Genomic DNA, 15799 nt, shown 5'->3' with positions numbered 1-15799 from the left:
TAAATAAATAAATAAATAATAAATAAATAAATAAATAAATAAAAAAACTAAGCAGAAGCATGGCATTGTTCTAAGTGAGCTTTCGTCACTGTGCTTCAATGTATTTTATTCTCCATTCAAGGGCTGTCAGCTTCTTGTATAGTATTAGGAGTCTTAAAGGACAAGACATATGAAACAAGTTGAGAAAGTTCACAACTTTCTTGTTGCTGCTGGTGATAAACTCAACATAATCCTCAATTTCCCAGTGCTGGTGAATCTCTCACTGCACCAAATTCTCTCATCCTATCAGGACGGCCTCCTAAGGAAAAGCAACCACCTCCTGTTATTTTTCTAACGTGAACTGTTAGGCGGGAGCTGTTGGTTTTGAGATTTGAGCTGCCTGTCAGTATAATCTAGGGTATAAGTATCTGTGACTTAATCAGAGGAATGAGATGTTCAGGTACTAGATGAGCTATGAAGAGTGGGAGATTATTGGCAGCATTTGCATTTCTAATTCCACGCATCTGTAAGACTAAAAATGCTCTTCTTAAAATCCTGCCATGTTGGCCAATAGTTTCCCTACTTTACCTGTTAGTAATAACAATTTCTAGTCATTTAAAATAAGCAGAATCCTGACTTATATATAAGTGAAGTCCTGATCCAGAAAACAATACATACAGATTTTTTTAACGGCAAAAGGTAAAATTCATTTAATTGTACAGAAAATCGATGCATTTTCTGGAACATAAATATTTTCATGAATATCTTGGTTCTCATTCAAAATAAATAATATACATTTTATTAAAAGAGAGTAAGAAAATAAGGAAGGAGTAGAAAGGGAAGAAATATTTGAGTCTTGCAAATAAAATGACATTACATTTGAATTGTCTTTATAATGCTTGAGAAGACAAGACATCTAATGTCAATTCTAAGTTTTTGATTGGTGGAAACAGGTTATGAGCGCCCTGGTCCACATGGTAGATAAGTGTTCTCACCACAAAAAGTATGTGAGATAGTGCAGATGTTAATTAGCTCAATTCAGATATTACACAATGTATACATAGTTCAAAACATCATGTTGTAGATGATAAACACATAGAATTTTATTCCTCAATTCAAAAATAATAAACATAAGGAAATATACTCAAATCTGCTATTCTACTTTGTTCCTGTGAAGGTAAGCTTGTTTAAAGGAATAGCAAAATTCTGCAGTACTCTCAAAATCGAATTCTGCTCACATTCTTCCTTGACCTGTAAGTCAATGAGGTCTTCTTTGCCTGGATCTGCATATTAACATTGATATGTTATATCATCATGGAAAAGACCAGAAATTCACAGTTGATTTTAGTTAAGAGACATGGACTCCTGATTGTTTTCATTTGACCTCTCCATGCTATTGTCTACTCTCAGTGGCCACTCTTGAGGCAAATCCAAGAACACCAAGGAAAAGAGTTTAAAATCACTGATGAGGAGGATGGGTGTCTTTCCAAGGCAGCACCTTACACAGAGGAGAAAGTTTCTAGTATAAAAAATATCAAGGAAGAAGTGAATATGGACGAGGTAATAGTTATCTTGCATGCAAAGCATAAGTTTGTTTCTTTAAAGACGCTATGTATACTAAAGAGATGAGATCTCTCATGTACACAAATATTGTACACTATAATTTCATTACCTTTAATCCTGTGAGCTGTCCAGTATTAAATACATAAAGAATTGACAAACTTTTGAAGTATTAGAATTAAAATTGGTGAAAACCTAAAAAATGTAAAGACATCATATTCAAATTATGTTTTGTCATGTTTATTTTGAAAAGCCTGGTTTGTTGGGATTATTTAGTGTAATATTTCAATTTCTACTATTTCTATTTATATAAACAATTATGTTGTTATTTGAGAACGGGTTATAGCTCTGTAAAGTTAAATCCTAGCCAAAAGTCAACTAGCACCAGATATTGGTTTGTTAAAGAAAAATACCAAGATTCACAAATTGCTTTAAAACAAAAGTTGAGGCCAGGCGCGGTGGTTCACGCCTGTAATCCCAGCACTTTGGGAGGCCGAGTCTGGCAGACCACAAGGTCAGGAGATTGAGACCACCCTGGCCAACGTGGTGAAATCCCATCTCTACTAAAAATACAAAAATTAGCTGGGCGTGGTGGCACGTGCCTGCAATTCCAGCTGTTTGGGAGGCTGAGGCAGGAGAATTGCTTGAACCTGGGAAGGCAGAGGCTGCAGTGAGCCGAGATCATGTCACTGTACTCCAGCCTGGGCAACAGAGTGAGACTCCATCTCAAGAAAGATAGAAAGAAAGAGAGAAAGAGAGAGAGAGAGAGAGAGAGAAAGAGAGAAGGAAAGAGAGAAAGCAAGAAAGCAAGAAAGCAAGAAAGCAAGAAAGCAAGAAAGCAAGAAAGCAAGAAAGAAAGAAAGAAAGAAAGAAAGAAAGAAAGAAAGAAAAAACAATGGGGTCTTTCAGAGGACATTTTTATTTCTTATAAGCTTCTTTAAGTATAGATTATAAAGAAATTAAATTTTTGTCATGAATAAAGATTGGTGAGGGAAGTGGCTATCCTAATTTTATTTGCATGTACTACTTTAGTCTTGACACTTATACTACTATGATTATCGGGATCTTTCCTTTATAAGGGGAAATAAGATCATTTTGGATAGGTTTGTCCCAGAAGAGAAAATACAAATTACCAATAAACATTTAAAACTATGCTTATTTTCACAAATAAGGAAATTCCAGTTAAAATTAGATGCTGCTTTTAATGAAACTTTAAGAAAATTTTAGTTAAATTAAATACATCTAAATGGAACCTTCAATAAATTATAAAAACACTAACTTACACATCCAATAAATATAGAGTGCAGACTCTATGTCAGACATTCTGTACCCTGGGGAAGTGGGTAAGAAGTCATACAAGCCCCTAATTTTATAAAGTTTACATTGTAGAAGGGAAAGCTAACCACAAACAAATGAATGACATAAATTTTGAAAGTTCTAAGTGCTATGAAGAAAATAAGAAATAGGGAGGAGCTAAAGGTTTAGGTAGTCAGTGGGGTGTGTACCTTAGACAAGAAAGAAGATGACACTGGAGCAAAGACATGAATGATGCGGATGAAGCAACCATAAAACACCCAGGACAGGCCATTCCATACAGAGGCATCAGCAATGGTAAAGACTCCAAGGAAAGAACAGGACTGGCAGAACCAAGGAGCAGAACCAAGGATTACCAGGATCTTTCCTTTGTTAGGGGAAATGAGATTATTTTGAATGAGTTTGTCACAGAAGAAGAAATACAAATTGTCAACAAACATTTAAAACTATGCTTTTTCTCACAAATCGAGGAATCACAGTTAAAACGAGATGTTGTTTTTAATGAAACTTGAAGAAAGGAGCAGGAAGATGACCAGTGTGAGTACTATATGGAGAGCAAAGGGAAGAGTGGTAGAAAACATCAAAGATGTAGACAAAATTGGATTACTTACAGCCTTCTGAGCCACAGTAAGGACTTGCAACTTATGCTATTCTACTTATAATGGAAGGTCATTAGATACTTTTTATTAGGAAATTCACATGATCTGTTGTTGCACCTTAGGAAAAAAAAAATCATTCTGGTGTCTGTGTGGAGACTGTACCATAGAGAGTGAGAGGGAGAAGCTGGGGGATAAGTGAGGAAGACATTGCTGAAGTCTTCATAACAGAGGATGGTGGCTTATATTAAGGTAAAATAATAGAAATTGTGAGAAGGGGCCAGATTTGAGATATAGTCTGAAGTTAATGTAGTAAATATGGGTAGTGAGGGAAGAAAGAAAGGTCACAATGACTCCTAGATCTTAGCCTTGGTAAGTGGGTGAATGTCAGGTGCTTAAGTAAGATGGAGGACATCGAGGGTGTAAGCAATGGGAGTAACAGAACCAAGAGTCATATTAGTCATATTTTGTATTCGTTAGGCTGAGATATTGCAGGGAGTAGTGGGTGGGAATGCTGAAGTTAGACTGCAAATTTTGGAGAGACCCTAGCATATACAAGTTTGAGATTCAAGTAAGAAACCGAGGCTGGTGATATGCATTTTGAGGGACATCAGATAACAGAAAGGGTTTTAAGCCATGAAATCTGGTGGAATCAGCAAGGGAGAGGGCATACTCACAGAAAAGAAACAGATCTAGGATTGAGTCCTAAAACACTTTACTGTCTAAGAAGTCAGAAAGAGAAGACACCAGTAAATGATGGAAGGCAAATAAGCAGCAAAGTGAAAAATGAAAACAAAAAATGTGAGCCAGGAATGGTGGTTCACGCCTCTAGTCCCTAAGCTTTGAGAGGTTGAGGTAGGAAATTCAGAAACCCCCATCTCTACAAAAATAAAAAATAAAAATATTAGCCAGGCGTGGTGGCACACACCTGTAGTTCCAGCTACTTAGAAGGCTGAGACAGGAGGATCACTTGATCCAAAAAGTTGGAGACTGCAGTGAGCTATGATCACACCACTGCACTCTAGCCTGGATGACAAAGGGAGGCCATGTATCTAAAAAAAAAAAAAAAAACCTACTAATATGTTTAAAGTACAAAGGAAGGGAATATTTCTATGTACTGTAATTATGAGAGAAGACTGCTTTGTAGAAAAGGATCTTGCAGGTTGGGTAGAATTTTGAGTTCCTGTCATTTCTGGCCACAGATATTTCAAGTGCAGATGTTAACTCACATATTTTTTGATCAGGTATGGTATGGTGAGAGCTTTATAATTCTTTAAGAACTTATTTTCACTTCTTATATGGCCTATAAGCACATTTAAGGGGTGGTCAAGGGATGGCAAGCTCTTTGGAGTAGGTATTATATAGCTTCAGACTCACCTGAAGTTTCTTTGAATTTTCTAACAGATTCTTCAAAGATAAAATAAGAAAGTGCTCTTGTTTATTTTATAGCATATCTTTCCATCACATTTTTATTTCCTTATCTATATGCTAGAGTGTCTGAGGGAATCTTTTAAAAGTCCGCCAGAAGTCAAGTTAAAAGACTTTTAGTCTGATACTAGATTCCAGTCTCAGACTTCTCTTTAAGCTCAAGTTATAGTTATTCTGAGCCTCTCAGCACTGTGGAGAGAGAAGCAGGTAAAACTCAGGGTAGATAGAGCAGGAGGCCCCAGTCAGTGCAACTTGAGAAAAACAAAACTTCACACACACACATACACGCACACACACTCAAAATCTCCCCAACAGACATAAACACCTGCTTTTAGATTATACTGCCAGTGAAAGCTTTATTTTCAAAACCATTAGCACCACATGAAAATGTGTTACATAAAAAAAATGAAATGAACACAGGCAAAGCCACACAGTGTAGACAAAAATCCATTAAAGGCAAGGATGCTGAGATTGGGATACCCTGTGGAGAACAATTTACAAGTTTAATTCACTATCATCCTATTATTTCATAATTATTTTGTATCTTTCTCTAATTTAAAATTCTTATTTTTTTCAAACATGGTTTACATACCATTGTGCCTTTTTTGAAACAAAAGAGGAAATGTACTCAGAATAAACTCAATAGATAGAAGATGTTCATCACAGATACTAAATTGAAGCACTTCATGGGTTAACAATAACACTTAAATAAGGGGTAAGCAAACTATGGTCCATGGGCCAAATGTGGCACACCATCTATTGTTGTAAATAAAATTGTGCTAGATCACAGCATGCCCATTCATTTACATATTATCTCTGACTTCTTTCACGCTGCAGTGGCAGAGCTAAGTAGCTATGACAGAGACCATATGGCCCCAGAGACTAAAATATTTATTACCTGTCTCCTTTCAGAAAAAGTTTGACAACCTCAGCCTCAGAACCTCTCTCACTATCCATAGACTTCTATTTTAGATACTGCTCTAACAAGTGGTATTACTTATTCTCCCAGACTGAAAAAGAAAAGGAAGGTGAACAAACATTTGAAAACGAAAGACTTAACCTTCCTTCCTCCCCTTTTTCCTGACAAACACTAAGCTAAGAGTTTGAGTTATTAGAATAATTGGTTCAAATTTTCGTTTTTGAAACTAAAGGTACAGCCATAAAGAGATATGTGGTTCCTTCCTAATCTGCAGAAGTCTCAACAGAGTACTCACTACAATCAGGGAAAGAACTACACACTACCATGCAATATTAGGCTACTGACTGGCTCTATGAAGACGACGGGTCTTAAAAATTATGAAGCAGCTTGAATAACATTTATCTTTCTTCTCCATACAGATTTAGCCTACTGCCTATGTTAATGAGTTTTATTCTTGGCACATGTGTAAATATGTCCTACAATTCTTATCTTTACTCCTTGAAAAGGTGAGAACAGAAACAGACACAATGAAACTCAGGAAGGTGGAGCAAATTCATGAAGACCAGATTTGAAGACAGCATGTGTCTCTAGGCTAGATTGTCACACAGAGCCCCTCTCCTTGGTTTATTTATAGACCTTGGGTATTTACAGTCAGAACTGAAGATTCTGCTAAAGACTCATGGCATTGGTCCTGTTTGAGTGATTTGCCTGGAGAAATATATAATGGGATGAGGCAGCTGGATCCTTCAGTTAAAGTACTTCACTGGGTAAATCTTGAACATCCTGAAACATGGGTAGGGATGTACCGAAAGAGAATAAAAGTAAGATCTTTAACAGAAAGAGGTAAAAAGGGGGAAGTCAGCATAGAAATTAAGGATATGACTGTGCTTTGGATAATTTTTCTTTAGAATCCCAAAATATCATATTTCTTGCACAGCTTTAACCATTTTTTTTTTTTTTTTTTTTTGAGACGGAGTCTCGCTCTGTCGCCGAGACGGAGCTTGCAGGCGCGATCTCCGCTCACTGCAACCTCCGCCTCCCGGGTTCACGCCATTCTCCTGCCTCAGCCTCCCAAGTAGCTGGGACTACAGGCGCCTGCCACCACGCCCGGCTAATTTTTTGCATTTTTAGTAGAGACGGGTTTCACCGTGTTAACCAGGATGGGCTCAATCTCCTGACCTCGTGATCCACCCGCCTCAGCCTCCCAAAGTGCTGGGATTACAGGCGTGATAACCATTTCTTTTCTTTGTTCTATAGGGATAAATTGAGAAAGACTTTTAAACAGAATAGAAAGATTGCTGGGTATGTTCAATGGAAAAGTAAGCATTGTCTAGCACACTCTTCAGGATTACGTAAATGTATGTTTTTGTTTCTTTCATTGCCTTTGAGCTATTTACAGCTTTGTAAAATATGGATAACTGATGACAATGCAAATTACTTTTGTCCATATATGTGCAAATAACTCCTGTCCAGAAGGACAATTGATTTTCCTCCTTCCCCATTCTTCTATCACCCCATTAAAAAAGACACTTTTGCATCTATTTGTAAATTCATTTCAGCATTTATGATTAATCTTGATGTGTGTGGCATCCTTTGAACTAGTTGTAACATCCCACTGGATTATTCTTTAACCAATGAGATTAAAAACAATAATATATTCCTTTTACATTTACATTTATGTAAGTGTCATGCTTTTGTATATTTTTAAATATACTTTAAGACTTTAAGAGTGGTAATCCTGTTTTTTGTTTTTGCTCTTTTTTTTAGACGAAGTCTTGCTCTGTCGCCAAGGCTGGAGTGCAGTGGCACGATCTTGCCTGGCTGTAAGCTCTGCCTTCCAGGTTCATGCTATTCTCCTGCCTCAGCCTCCTGAGTAGCTGGGACTACAGGTGCCCACTGCCACACCCAGCTAATTTTTTGTATTTTTAGCAGAGACAAGGTTTTACTGTGTTAGCCAGGATGGTCTCAATCTCCTGACCTCATGATCTGCCTGCCTCGGCCTCCCAAAGTGCTGGGATTACAGGCGTGAGCCACCGCGCCCGGCCTGGTAATCCTATTTTAATAATTCCAGCTCTTCAGGAAAACATGGCTATCTACCTGTCCAACCTGTAGTGGTGAATGAGGGAAGATAATTTAAAGGACAAGGCAGAAAAGGTAACACTGCCTACCCATATTTACCTCTTGATTTGTTCTCATGTTCGGCCTCTAGAGAGGGACTGAAGTTTCCTATACCTATGGGACTGAGTGGTGGAGAAGCCCACAGCAGGACTGGGAGCTTCACATTGAGAAAGAATACACCACACTTAGAACCAGCCGTCAAATGGACAGCGCTGGAAATACATGAGGGACAAACTTCAGATTGCCCTGAAACATTAGAATACAGGAACTGCTAAGAGAGGGACAGATAGGGAAGCCTTGATGAGGATAGAGAAGTACATTTGTACTTGAGTGATACATGTATTGAGAATTATACATGTGTTCTACTAAGTAGTTTGTGCGCTCTGATTTAATCTTTATTAAAAGTGCCTAGAGTAAACTTGTTTATCCCTTATGCAGATTTGGAAACTGGTAATCAGAAATATGTAACATCAATTAAATCCTAACCTGGAAGTAAAAACAAAGTCACGATTTCACAAAGTAACAGCACATCCCTCATTCCAATACTATGTACACATCATGCGGGGCTTCCACCAAACTTCAAGAGTTCAGCAGATCTGTTCCATATGTACTTCTGAGCACATTATTTTCACTTGTCATGCAATGCCAGCTACTCTGCTTATCCACTTCCTGTGGTTTCAACTCCCTGTGGTAATTTACCCTGCAAAGCCTCCAAGCCCTCAAAACTCCATGACAGTAATCGCTCTTGCTGCTGGTACTGCCGCTCTTCTTGTCCCCTTGCTGAAGCCTCACTGTGTATGTGTTGTGCTGTACCCAATTTGTTCTGCTGGGTCAAGACACTCTGCACTAAATGCAAATTCTAGTGCTAGTTATGGCACTGGTGTGGAGACGGGTACAAATGCTCCAAAGCCACATAAACTGCAGCTACTGCTGGAAATGTGGATACTCACGAAAAACAGTATCCGTAACTGTGTGGAAAGTGTTCTTCTGAAGTTGGATAAGGTCTTCCACTTGTTACAGTATGTAGTTAGGCATACACGGGCAGGGAAGTAGAGCCTCCCCCCAATCCTGCCCACGAACTGTTTTTGTAAAGAAAGTTTCACTGGAACACCTTCATTTACATATTGTCTATGGCAACAACAAGGACAGTTGATTAACTGCCATAGAGACTGTGTGACCCTTTACAGAACATGTTTGCGATGCTTCCCTCCAGAGATCAAGTACAAGTATGAAATCTGCATTATCCATGAAGGACTTATCTGGAAACCTCTAAACTAGCCAGCCTTGGCAAGGATTCCCATGTACATATTTTGAACTGATAACCAGATAAGTAGCCTTCCGGAAACAAAACTCCATGATAACTTCTTTCTATATTCAAGTTTATCCCACCAGGTTGCAAGAAGGTTCATTGCTCGCCTCTTTACTTAAGATCAATTATTTCTTGCTATATGCTGTTTCCTATCCAAAGCTATTTAGAGTAGGGCAGAAACTTGTTCTGAAAATTTTTCCAGTTGAATATACTGATACTGCTAACTTGAGTATTTTCTGCAAAACAGAGTAGCTGCAAAAGTTAAAATGGACAGATTCTAATGTGAAGATAGTACCTCTGAACTGAAACTACCCTTTTCTCCACTTTTGTGCCTCACATCCTGAGGCCAGGCCAGGGCTTGAACTCCGTGGCAGACATAAGGCTTCTTCTTGTGAGTATTTAACTACATGTAAAAATGTCACTTAATTTCATCATATATACATATAGAAAATATTTTTTTCATTTTTCAAAAATTTTTCACTACTGGTTCAATAAACAACAAACTAGATTGGAATTATGAATGGTAGCTTCCAGTCCTGGCTCTGATACCAAAGTTGTATTGTAAGAACAGCTTCATTTGGTGTGAAGCGAGGGGGCAGTGTGGATTAAAGACAGAGACACTGAAAATCCAACCTATGTTTACACAGGGAAGAGGAACAGATTGAGGGAAGATCTAGGGGTTGGGTGATGGTTTCAGAAAAATATCTGACATACAATAAATATATGTGGAGCAATTTGTGTTTAACACAAAGCCATCATGTGTAAAATGTGTTGGTAACTGTATTACAGCTTATATTTTGCCATAAATTGCATTGCTTATATTCATACTAGTCATGTCATAATATCAGATAAAACTGATTTTGATAGAACTAAAAATTTGTTTGTAGAATATATATATTTCAGAAAGGGAAAACAGCTCTTCCATTTGATCTGGTACTACTTTTAAACCTCCACCTTGCATTTTGCTTTTCCTCATGGCTTCCCCAAGCAATCGTAGGACCAACAAACAAAAAGTCATTGACCTTTGCCCACAAATTTTACTAATAAGCCCCATCAGTTTTTCTTTAGGACCAGTTATATGATTTCACCCCCTCTTTATCCTCTTCTCCTTCCCCAGTGCGGTGTTTTTTTGTTTTGTTTTGTTTTTTAGAGATGGGGTCTTAGCATCGCCCACACTCAAGTGCAGTGGCATGATCACAGCTCACTGTAGCCTCAACCTCCTAGGCTCAAGCGATCCTTCTACCTAAGCCTCTAGAGTAGCTGGTACTATAGGCATGCCCCACCACGCCTGGCTAATATTTATATTTTAAGTAGAGACAGAGTTTCACCATGTTGCCCACACTGGTCTCTTGCTCCTGGACTCAAGCAATCCTCCCACTTCAACCTCCCAAAGTGCTGGGATTACAAGTATGAGCCACTGTACCCAACTTCAAGACAGTTATTGTTGACTGAAGTTGTTCATAATTCCATTTATAAGGAAAAAGAAAAACTTTATATTCCAGAATTTAATAAATACACATAGTCCAAGTAACTTATTTTAATTGTTAATTATTTTAACAATTTAATTATAAATTATTTTAATTGTTTTACTTGGAGCACCATCTACAAATACTATAAAACAGATTGCTTCAAATTTTTAAGAAGGAATAAAGATTGGGGAGCCTTATGGGAAGGGATTTCCTCAGGAGGGGTTTAAGTCACACTGCCACCCTCTAAAGACTTCAGGTTTTGCCCATGCTAAGCTCTTGTTAAAAAAAAAAGTGCTCACGATTCTTCAAAGAGCTAAAAGAAGAACTACCATTTGACCCAGTAATCTCATTACTGGGCATATACCCAGAGGAATATAAATCATTCTACCATAAAGACACATGCATGTGAATGTTCACTGCAGCACTATTTACAAGAGTAAAGACATGGAATCAACCTAAATACCCATCAATGACAGACTGGATAATGAAAATGTGGTACATACACACCATGGAATATTATGCAGCCATAAAAAAGAACAAGATCCATGTCTTTGATGGGAACATGGATGGAGATGGAGGCTATTATCCTTAGTAAACTAACACAGGAACAGAAAACCAAATACCACATGTTCTCACCTGTAAGTGAGAGCTAAATGATGAGAACTCATAGACACAAAGAGGGAAACACCAGACACTGGGGCCTATTTGAGGGTGGAAGGTAGGAGGAGGGAAAGGAGCAGAAAAGATACCTATTGGGTACTGGGATTAATATGTGGGTGATGAAATAATATGTACAACTAACGGCCATGACACGTGTTTACCTATGTAACAAACCTTCACATGTAACCCCAACCCTAAAATAAAAGCATAAAAAATTCTAAAAGGAAAGAAAATGTTCAACATTGTTCATTTAATTTGTACCTTATAAAAAGTTGAAAATATTAATATTATAATACCCCACTTCATATTTTAATACTTCTTTTTACTTTCTTTTGGTTCATTTTCTTCCTAAACTATTATTTTTTTGGTCAAATAATTTAAGAGGTTGCAGGTAAGAGCCTATGCAGAAAATGGCATTTACAGATCAATGAGAACTTTTCCACAAATCAGATAAAGTAATAGTTCAAGTTTGCTTTGTAAAGCTCCTGCTACAAAGTTTACCTTCTCCCTTTTTTGAGGTTGCTGATAGTCATCGATCACTACTCTGGTTGGCAGATATCCTACACTATCTTAGGCCTGTCCATTATTTATTAACATGCAGATTTCTTCTTAAACTGAGTACTTAAATGTCCTGTAGACATAAAAACAGAGATTGCAATTGTCAAAGCACATTTTGCTGTATACTAAAGATGTGCGCTTTTCACTTACTTTATCAAGGGCCTCCCTTTGAGATAGCTTCAAAACAGGTTGTTTTACATGTACAATTTTAATTTAAATTGTTTCTAAAAGTAACAACCTATCTAACTTTTTGATAAAAGTGGTTCTGACAATAAAAATTATCAGTGCGATGAAATCCTTTCAGTAGTGAAAGTGTGGCTGACTTATTCCTGCAGGCACACCCCAAAGGACAACTGATGAATGAAGATTATCTACTCATCTCTTCAGTCTATTCAGAGACCCCGGAATACGGAGTCAATGAGCTGTGGGGAGCCAAGTGAAAGAGCAGTATCAAGTCAAAATTAGGAAGAGCACGATAGACCAGGCTCATGAATAAACACCTAAAGGAAATCATTTTGCCCAAAGGATACTGAAAAACTAAACATGGTTCGAGACAGAAGCCTTGCCCCCAACAACAGTTCCCATAAGACCTGACTATACTCAGCCAAACTTTATAATAAACCTCCCTTTTTCTTTATGAAACCTTGAGCAGGTTTCAGTTCCTTACAATCAATGATCCCTGTCTAGAATAGATATTGGTACCAAAGACACAGTACCAAGACAGAGTCTCAAAGGTTTGAATTTGCCCCTTGTTTTGAGAAAGCAAGGAGGGAAAAGGCAGGAAGAACTAGGAAACTATCTGTAGGATACAGTGAAACTCACTGATTTATTTACTGTAAACTGGTGGGATCTAGATCAGACCGCTGAAAAAATACTTTTGAGTACTTGGTAGCAGAATATAAGGTAAATGCAGATATTCCTTATGGCATCAAATAAAGGTTTAGTCGGGAAAGTTTTGCTGTGGTCCATGGTGGCCCTGCTGAATGCAGGCAATGAAAAGCAAGATGCCTACACTAGTATAAAGGCATATAGGATTGTCATCAGCAGAAAGAAAAAGGGGTCAAGGGTAAGGACAGCCAGATAATGGGGGAAGGTATAGTATTATGTCTTGTGTGAAAACTACCTTTCAGAGATCCCCAGAACAATCATAGACACGGGGAGTGAGGGCTTCAAATGGATCAGGGAGTCAGAGATAAGGCATTTTAAAAGCAGGTAGAGTTACAGAGAGGCCACTATGAGACGTCTCATGACTCTATATATAATCTCCTGATCAAATTTTAATTTTGTTTATCTATATATATATCCTCTTCTAATTATTAAGAGAAAATTCTTTCAAAATAAAAAAGGTAATTAGGTGCCTGTTAAAAACAAATCAGGATTAGGAAGCCTGGATTCTATTCCATGGTATTTTGGAGAAGATGACAAAATCATAGGGAAGATTAAGTGATATAAATTGGAAAAGTAGGTCAAACTTTGGTGTTACATAAGAGGAAAGTAAGATGAGACAGACATAGGATTAAACCTTATGAATAGTCCTGAGACATCAGCTGGTAGGAAACTTCTCTTTCTCTTGTAAGAGTGCATGAGAAAGCAAAGAGACAGGGGGTAGGAGGAAGAAAGTCATGAGGACACAGAATTATCGGAAAGCAATTCAGAAGACAGAAATATGAGGCAACAGCATTCATTAGTTTCCAAATATGCTTTTAGAAATCATTGTTCTCTACTCTGTGACAATTCTAAATAACTGACATCTGAGGAAAATAACTACACTGTTTGACATTGCTCTTCAATCTCTCTCTAAAGTGAAATTTAAAAGAAATAACTTTTTTCACCCTCTGATGATTCAAGTAAAATGATTACAGGGTATTCACATTGCTACTTTGTACTAATAAAATCTGTCTTCAAAAGTTTAGATTTCTCCATTCTTTTCATTGAATAAGATAATCTCTCAGTTGATATTGTTCAAATTGGGTCAGAAGATAAACCTTGCCAAAAAAAAAAAAAAAAAAAAGGAAAAGAAAGGACTTTTATTCAGGCTCTGACAAAATTTACTATATTTGCAACTATACATAAAAGGAAGGAAGATGAAACCCAAACTTGCAGTTGCACTTTTATATAGCTGTCAAGAAACACAAATACTGCCACCCTGTATCTAATGACACTGGAGAGAAAAGTAGTTCCCAAATGATGTGAGGTTAAATCTACAAAGGTGATGTGAATTGTGAGGGAAGCATTTAGCAGGTGAAACCAATCAACACAGACAAGTAAACAAGGCAGCATTGTCATTTTACTTTCTCAGTAAAAGGTTTATACTGTTGGGCTTTGGGGACAGAGTTATCTTAATAATTACATCAAATGTTTGATTCACTTTACCTGTCCACAAGTCGCTAAGTCACCATTTGACATGAATCAGATGGTTGATTATTCTAAGCAATCTCAGCTCAAATCTTCACTTCCCTTTGCTTTTATGACACTGTATTGTTAATACCTGCTCACTTACCTGTCCCCTCCACCTGTCTGTAAATTCATTGGGTACCAGGATTGTATCTAATGCAGTGATTCCAAGAATGTGGTTCTGGCACCAGCAGCAACAGCATTGCCTGGGAAATTATCAGAAATCCAAATTCTTGGGTTCCACTCCAGTTCTGTTGAATCAAAAATTCTAGGGTTGCGGCCTAGCACTTTGCTTTAAGAAGTCCTCTTGGTGATTCCAGTACGCATTAATGGTTTTGAGAATCACTGGCAATGAATCACATTCAGATACCAAGCACAATACCTGGCACAATGTAGAGTCTAGCAGGGAAAATGAGGCCTGTGGGGAAACCGATCTTTTGCTGCAGTCAGCAAAGAGATTGAGATACAATCTCCCATTGTGCTACATCCAATCTATCATAGAGAAAAGTGAAACACTGTCCTATTGACACTATGGATCTATGCTGCCCCTTTCTAGGATATCTGCAATATTTTTAAAAATGCTAGAGATAGTAATACCTATTGCCTTGTGCAGGAATTAATTCAAATCAACTCCATTTTAGATTAGAGGCATTAGAGAAAGCTTCTGATTTAGATAACAGTTCTTTGTGGTCTCATAACATCCTGAATTGCAGTAGGGCATTTTCTAGATTTTCTTCTTTTTTCCACTGGGTGCTCCTGGATGGCAATGTGCTCATCTCTTGTACCTCAGAGCCTAAAACCATAAGCAGCAGGTAGAAGGTATTTAGTATATATTACATGAATGAGTGAATGAACCCTATAAAATCAACTTTTTCACTTTTTGATTACTTAGTATGGAAGTTTATAAATACTTCTGTAATAAACTCAGTCTTCAGAAGTCCCCCAGTACAGATGCAGGTTGGAAGATAATAAGCCAATTCACATTAGCTAATACTATAACCAAAGTATTCAGTCACTCTTTGCTGAAAAAATAAAACATTCTGGGACTCCGGAGACTAGAAATATTTTACTAAACAGGATTATTATTCCTAATTGTGCCCATTCTCTTCAAGATGAGCAGCTTCTTAGAAGTAATCGGCCAAGAATCAGAAAACAAGACATATGACTGGGCATGGTGGCTCATGCCTATAATCCCAGCACTTTGGAAGGCCAAGGTGGGCGGATCACAAGGTCAAGAGACTGAGACCATCCTGGCCAACATGGTGAAACTCGATTTCTACTAAAATACAAAAAATTAGCTGGGCGTGGTGGCAAGCTCCTATGGTCCCAGCTACTCGGAAGGCTGAGGCAGGAGAATCCCTTGAACCTGGGACATGGAATTTGCAGTGAGCTGAGATTACGCCACTGTATTCCAGCCTGGTGACAGAGCAAGACTCCATCTAAAAAAAAAAAAAAAAAAAAAAAAAAAAAAAAAAAAAAAAAAAAAAAAAAAAAA

At 37.7% G+C, this 15799-nt stretch overlaps 1 long non-coding RNA gene across 1 annotated transcript in view; it reads right to left on the bottom strand.

The window, feature by feature from the left end:
• Positions 1 to 14458, bottom strand: part of LOC108512397 (uncharacterized) — a 63675-nt gene extending 49217 nt beyond the window's left edge. Inside the window, exon 1 of the long non-coding RNA XR_001880591.1 lies at positions 14411 to 14458. This is a non-coding gene — a long non-coding RNA (uncharacterized LOC108512397). The remainder of the gene's footprint in view (positions 1 to 14410) is intronic.
• Between the last annotated feature and the right edge of the window lie 1341 nt (positions 14459 to 15799).

Source organism: Rhinopithecus bieti, unplaced genomic scaffold (assembly GCF_001698545.2).
Source record: "Rhinopithecus bieti isolate Rb0 unplaced genomic scaffold, ASM169854v2 scaffold_28121, whole genome shotgun sequence".
NCBI lineage: Eukaryota > Metazoa > Chordata > Mammalia > Primates > Cercopithecidae > Rhinopithecus > Rhinopithecus bieti.
The sequence above is the reverse complement of the archived record's forward strand: the minus strand, read 5'-3'. Positions and strand labels throughout refer to the sequence as shown.